General features: G+C 44.4%; 1 protein-coding gene across 1 annotated transcript in view; it reads right to left on the bottom strand.

Annotated features, from left to right (window-relative positions):
• LOC122242105 (Rac family small GTPase Mtl) overlaps nt 1–307 on the bottom strand; it is a 6,208-nt gene extending 5,901 nt beyond the window's left edge. Inside the window, exon 1 of the mRNA XM_086535428.1 lies at nt 187–307. The gene's annotated coding sequence lies outside the window, so the exon portion shown is untranslated. The remainder of the gene's footprint in view (nt 1–186) is intronic.
• Between the last annotated feature and the right edge of the window lie 7,193 nt (nt 308–7,500).

Raw genomic sequence — 7,500 nt, 5'->3', positions numbered from 1 at the left:
ATCACCCTCACCCATACCCACATACACCTCCTCACCCACACCCACACTCACAAACCCACACCCAAAAACCCACCCACACTCTCAACCTCACCCCCCCAACCTACCCACACCCAAAAACCCACCAAAAACCCACCTAAAACCCACCCAAAAACCCACCCGCAAACCCACCCACAAACCCACCCTTACCGACGAGGATGATGGGGGCGTCGGGACAGTGGTGCTTGATCTCCGGATACCACTTCGAGGTCACGTTCTCGAAGGATGACGGCGAGACGACGCTGAAGCAGATGAGGAACACGTCCGTCTGCAGGGAGAGAGAGAGTGGTTGAGCGAATGTGTGAGTGAGTGAGTGAGTGAGTGAGTGAGTGAGTGAGTGGATGAGTGAGAGAGAGAGAGAGGATGAGTGAGGGAGGGAGGGAGGGAGGGAGGGGAGGGATGTGGGAGGAGGGAGGTAGAGAAGATGAGTGAGTGAGTGAGTGAAGTGAGTGAGTGGAGTGAGTGAGTGGAGAGAGTCTTGGATGAGTGAGAGAGTGAGAGAGAGAGAGAGAGATGAGTGAAAGAGAGGGAGGGAGGGAGGGAGGGCAGGGAGGGAGGGAGGGAGGGAGGGAGGGATGAGGGAGAGAGGGCGGGAGAGAAAAGGAGAGAGAGAGAGAGCGAGAGAGAAGAGAGAGAGAGAAGAAAGACAAGAGAGAGAGAGAGAGGAGAGAGAAAGAGAGAGAGAGGGAGAGAGAGAGAGAGAGATAGAGATGAGCGTGAGAGAGAGAGAGAGAGAAAGCGAGAGAGAGAGAGAGAGACGACATAACCCCCCCCCCCCTCTGAGAATGAGAGAGAGAGAGAGAGAGAGAAGAGATTTGATGAGGATGAGAGAGGAGGAGAGAAAAGAGAGAGAAAAAAAAGAAAAAAAAAGGAGAGAGACAGAGAGCGAGAAAGAAAGTAGAATGAAAGAGAGTGAAAGAGAGAGAGAGACGAGAGACGAGAGCGAGAAAGAGAGACGAGAGATAGAGAAAGAGAGGAGAGGAGAGAGAGAGATGAGGGGAGAGAGAGAGATGAGGGGAGAGAGAGAGTAGAGAGACAGGGGGGGGGGAGGGAGTACGAGGAGAGAGAGAGATGAGAGAAGAGAGACAGAGCAGAAGAGACAGAAGGGGGAAACACCAGGCTGAAGCAGATGAGGAACACGTCCAACTGCAGGGAGAGAGAGCGGGAGATTTTTATTGATGTTAAATATTCGAGTGAGAGTGAGAGTGAAAGAAAGAAAAAGAGATACAGAGAGAGAAAAAAGAGAGTGAGATAGTAAATTAGAAAACACACACAAGCACAAGCATAAGCACACACACACACACACACACACACACACACACACACACACACACACACACACACACACACACACACACACACACACACTACTATACACACAGCACAGGTGACCACACACACTCTCACACACACTCTCACACACACTCTTCAACTCACTCTCACACACACACACACACACTCACTCCGCCTCAAAACTCACACTCACTCACCACATCACTCTCATACTCACTACTCACCCACTCTCTCAAAACTCACTCACTCAACCTTCACTCACTCACTCACTCACTCACTCTCTCTCACTCACTCTATACTCTCTCACTCTCTCATCTCTCTCACTCACTCACTCACTCAACTCACTTTCACACTCACTCAGCTCACTCACTTCACTCACTCTCACTCTCTCACTCTCTCTCTTCATCTCTCACTCACTCACTCACTCAGCATAATCACTCACTCCACTCACTCCACACTCACACTCTCACTCTCACTCTCACACACAACACACCACACACACACACTCACTCACTCACTCACTCACCCCCCCCCCCAAATAAACCCTCCCCCACCCCCAAAAACCCAAACCACACCCACCCCAAAACCCACCAAAAAACCACCAACAAAAAAAAAAAAACCCACTCACCTGCGGGGGGAAAAAGGAGGGGATATACGAGTCGGAGAGGGGGAGGGGCCGCTCGCCTGTCGTAATCCTTCTGCCCGGCCGTGTGTCCCAGCAGAAGTCCTAGCGAAACCGGTTGGGTGTTAGTTGGTTTCTTTTTTGAATTTTTTATTCCGTCTACGACCATCGGGGCTGAATAGTTGTCGAAGCTGGAAGGCGGAGAAGACGAAGATGAAGACGGTGATGGTGATGGTGATAGTGACGTCATGGTGGTGGTTGTGATGATGATGATGATGGTGGTGAGAGGAGGATGATAATGATGAGAAGACGAAGATGAAGACGGTGATGGTGATGGTGATAGTGACGTCATGGTGGTGGTTGTGATGATGATGATGATGGTGGTGAGAGGAGGATGATAATGATGAGAAGACGAAGATGAAGACGGTGATGGTGGTGGTGGTGGTGATAGTGACCTCATGGTGGTGGTTGTGATGATGATGATGATGATGATGATGATGATGATGATGATGATGATGGTGGTGAGAGGAGGATGATAATGATGAGAAGACGAAGATGAAGACGGTGATGGTGGTGGTGATAGTGACGTTATGGTGGTGGTTGTGATGATGATGATGATGATGATGATGAGAGATGGTGGTGGTGGTGGTGATGATGAGAGGAGGAGGATAATGATGAGAGGAATGGTGATGGTGATAATGGTGATGATGGTGGTGATAGTGATGATGGTGGTGGTGATGAGAGTGATGACAATGATGATAAAAATGAAGCTGGAAGGCGGACAGGACGACGACAATGATGGTGATGAGATGATGATGACGATGGTGATGAGAAAGATGGTAATGATAATAATAATAATAATAATAAAGATAATAATAATAATGATGATGATAATAGTATGAATGACATCCATAAAAATAATAATGATGACAATAATAATAGTAATAGTAATATTATTACAATAATAATAATAATAATAACAATGATTTTGATAACAATAATGATGAGAAGGAGAAGAAAGAGAAGAAGGAGAAGGAGGAGGAGAAAGAGAAGAAGAAGAAAGAGGAGAAGAAGGAGGAGGAGGAGGAGAAGGAGAAGGAGGAGGAGGCAAGATTGAGAGGGAGGAGGAGGAGGGTGGGGGGGGGAGGAGGAGGAGGAGATGGAGGAGAAGAAGGAGAAGAAGGAGGAGGAGGAGGAAGGAAGAGGAGGAAAAGCAAGAGGAGGAGGAGGAGGAGAAGGAGGAGGAGGAGGAGGAGGAGGAGGGAGCGGGAGGAGGAGGAGGAGGAAGAGGAGAAAGAAGGAGAAGGAGAAGGAGGAAGAAGGAGAAGGAGGAGAAGGAGAAGGAGAGAAGAGGAGAAGGGAGAAGGAGCGGAGGAAGGAGAAGGGAACGGCAGAAGGGAGAAGAAGGATAAGGAGAAGGAGATGGAGGAGATGGAGAAGGAAAAGGAGGAGAATGGAGAAGTGAGAAGGAGAAGGAGAAGGAGACGGAGAAGAGAAGGGAGAAGGAGAAGAAGGGAGAAGAGTCGAGAAGGAGAAGGGAGAAAGGAAGAAAGAGGAGAAGGAGAAGGAAGGGGAGGATGGAGGAGGCGGAGAAGGAGAAGGAGGAGAAGGAAAAGGAAGAAGGAGAAGGAGAGGAGAAGATGAAGGAGAAGAAGGAGAAGAAGGAGATGGAGGAGAAGGAGAAGGAGAAGGAGGAGAAGGGGAGAGGGAGGATGAAGGAGGAGGAGGAGGAGGAGAAGGAGGAAGGGGAGAAGGAGGATGGAGGAGGAGGAGGAGAAGGGAAGGCGGAGGAGGAGGTGGAGTAGGAGAAGGAGGACGAGGGCGGAGGAGGAGGAGGAGGAGAAGAAGGAGAAGGAGAAAAGGAAAGAGAAGGAGGGGGAAGGGAGAAGGAGAAGAAGGAGAAGGAGAAGGCGAAGAAGGTGGAGAAGAAGGAGAAGGAGATGGAGGAGAAGGAGGAAGGAGGAGAAGGAGAAGGAGGAGAAGGAGGAAGGAAGGAAGGAGGAAGGAGAAGAAGAAGGAGAAGGAGAAGAAGGAGAAGGAGGAAGAAGGAAGAAGAAGAAGGAGGAGAAGGGGAGAGGGCAAGGAGGAGGAGGAGAAGAAGGAGGAGTAGGAGAAGGAGAAGGAAGAAGAGGAGTGATGGAGAAGAAGGAGAAGGAGAGAAGGAGGAGGAGGAGGAGGAGGAGGAAGAAGAGAAGAAGGAGAAGAAGGAGAGAGGAGAGAGAAGAGTAGGAGGAGAAGGAGTAGGAGGAGAAGGACGAAGGATGAGGGAGAAGGGAGAAGGAGAAAGAGAAGGAGAGGGAGAAAGAGAGGGAGAAGGAGAAGGAGAAGGAGAAGGGAGAAGGAAGAAGGGAGAAGGAGAAAGAGAAGGAGAAGGAGAAGGAGAAAGATGAGAAGGAGAAGGAGAAGGAGTAGGAGAAGGAGAAGGAGAAGAAGAAGAAGATGAAAGAGAAGAAGAGAAAGAGAAGAAGAAGAAGAAGAAGGAGAGAAAGAAGAAGAAGGGGGGTGGGGGGGGGGGGGGGGGGGAGGGGGGGGAAAAAGAAGAAGAAGGAGGAGAAGGACAGTGAGGGGGTGGGTTTGTGGGTTAGGTGGGTGGGCGAGAGGGTGAGAGTGAGCATGGGGATGGGTGGGTGGGTGGGTTTTGGGTGAGGGATGGGAAAGGGAAGGAGAGAGGAAGGGAAGTTAGGCTTAACCCATTAGCAGCGGATGGCATGATTTGGTGCAAAGGCAGAGTCGGTGATAGACGCGGATGGCACCATGCCAGACATGTAATTCAGCTATCCTACTGCACAGACCTTTTTTTAATACCGCGACCAATGGGTTAAGCGCTTGAAATATCCCATTGTTTCGACCATTTGGAGCCAAAATAGCACCGTCATTAATGGGTTAAGGCAATATAACCCGCAATATAACCCCAAATATTGTAGCTGACCATTATAAGGCCAAATACTTTATTAGGCCAACACAAGCCCAAATATTATATTAGGCCAAAATAAGTCCAAATATTATAGTATGCCAACAAGCCCAAATATTAAAGTAGACCAATATAAACATAAATGGGTGAATTAGCAATAACAACATCATTTATAATAAGCAACAAAAACGAGAATCCTTCGCCCATTAACACCCGGTGACAAGATATCACGTCAAGTGGTGATGGGACCAGCCGCTGGGGACGAGATATTTTTGTCGCGGCTGTCCTCCTGGCTGGCGTGCCGGGTGATCGGGCACGTAACACTCGGCTGCAGCTAAAACTGCCCCATTGACAATGACATAATCAGCACTATGAATAAAAGCAGTAACTTAAGCAATTGATAATTCACCCCTAACACCTAATTACATTAATTAATTAAAAATTAAAAAATTTAAAGGAAAAAAAAAAAAAAAAAAAAAACGCTCACCACTCACACTGTAGGGTCATATACCTTCAGCTCTTGCGTTATCTCGGCGTTTCGACCTTTTGGAGCATAAGAACAGCCCCGCTGGCAATGGGTGAATAAGTGATAATGACATAATTAACCCATTCATACCGGGGGGGATTCCAGCCTTGCAATTTGCAATGCCGGGGCTCTCGAACGCATAGGCCTAAATCGATTAAATAATCGACGCCATATGACAGCACCCTGCGAACGGGCCTTGAATGCATGGTACCCATGGTGTACCACCCGTCCAGAGAGGGTTAATAAATGAAGCAGCTTCAATATGAATAAAAGCAGTAAATTACGCGACTGATAACTCAGCCCTAACACCCAATGAAAATTTCTTTTGTTTTTCTACTTAAAAAACGTGAAGAAAATGGAAACAAACCGCTCTCTACTCACTCCTTGAGAAAGGAGTCACCTCATTAATAACAATAATTATTGCTGATAATTTTACAAAATTTTAGATCAATTTTTTAATATCAAAAGTATTAGAAAATAGCTTTTAACCAATTCACGCCGAGGGGATTCCGGCTTTGAATGGTCACAAGGCACAGGCCTAACACCTCAGGATTCTCAGGCTAACTAACTGCGAGCCTGGGATGTCTGCTCGCTCATCCCGAGCACCGGCCCTGACCAAATATCTCGTCTCCAGCGTCTGACTCAAAAAACACAAAACGTGTCAGCACGTCAGCCAGCGCAAATGGTTAATGCCAATAATTATTGCCAAATTGATTGCAGAGAATTTTCGAAAATTTACCCTAATCTTTTTTTTAAAAATTAGCGAAAGAAAATGACTTCGTTCTTACTTTAACTTGCCGAACTCAGAATCGCTTTCCTTCCTTAAAACTCGTTTAATGAGCAGGGGCTTAATTTTAACTGCAAAATTGTCAACACAACTGGTTATTATCGAAACACATAAACTTTCTTCTTGTTTACTTTCTGCAGAGATGTGATCTCCTCTCTTTACTTTTCTCTCTCTATCTCTTGTCTTTTCTTCTTTCTCTCTCTTTCTTTTTTTCGCTTGTTTTTTTTTCTTTTGTTTTCTCTCTCTCTCTCTTTCTCTCTCTTTCTCTCTCTGGATATTTCAAACACGTAAACCTAACGCCTCGGAATTCTCGCCCGCACTGGCCACGACCAAGAGCTTTACGCACAATCAACCGGGCAACTGGTAGCAACGACGAAATATCTCGTCCCCAAAAATTCTATGAAATTTTATATAAAAAAATTTATATGTCAGAAGTATTGTGAAAAAAAACTCTCTCTTCTTACTTAAAAACCGGGAATTTTATTTAAAAAAAAAAGAAAAAAAAAAAGTGAACAATATGCTTTCTTACTTAAAAAGAGGGATTTTTAAAATCCTTCTTCTACTTAAAAAAAAAATGAATAAATAAATAAAATAAAGAGATTTTTAAATCCTTCTACTTAAAAATATATATAATAATGAGAGGGATATTCAAATCCTACTTAATAAATTAATAAATAATTTTTTATACGTCACAAGTATCGTGAATTTTATTTAAAAAAAAAAAAAAAAAAGTGAACAAAACGCTTTCTTACTTAAAAAGAGGAAAAATTTCTTTAACTAATAAGAGGAAAAAGACTTCGAAACGAAACAAACCGCAAGCCACGCACACTGTAGGCACGTACTCCTTGATTAACACCAATAATCATTACCGATAATTCTACGAAATGTTACATAAAAATTTTTACGTCGGATTTTATAAAATAAAAAAATAAAAAAATATTGAACAAAATGATTTCTTATTTATAGAAAGAAAGAAAGAAAGAAAGAAAGAAAGAAAAAAAAGGGCGAACAAAACGAAACAAACCGCAAGCCACTCACACTGTAGGCACGTACTCCTTGAGGAACGACTCGCCTGATTAACGACAATAATCATTGCCGAAAATTCTACGAAATTTTACATAAAATTTTTTATACGTCAGAAGTATTGTGAAAAAAACTCCCTTTTTTTACTTAAAAACCGGGATTTTTATTTAAAAAAAAACAAAAGAACTAGTGAACAAAACGCCTTCTTACTTAAAAAGAGGGATTTTTAAAATCCTTCTTCTATTTAAAATAAATAAATAAATAAATAAAATAAAGAGATTTTTAAATCCTTTTACTTTAAA

Source organism: Penaeus japonicus, unplaced genomic scaffold (assembly GCF_977035675.1).
Source record: "Penaeus japonicus unplaced genomic scaffold, GWHDUDI00000001_assembly GWHDUDI00000595, whole genome shotgun sequence".
Classification (NCBI taxonomy): Eukaryota; Metazoa; Arthropoda; class Malacostraca; order Decapoda; family Penaeidae; genus Penaeus; species Penaeus japonicus.
The sequence above is the reverse complement of the archived record's forward strand: the minus strand, read 5'-3'. Positions and strand labels throughout refer to the sequence as shown.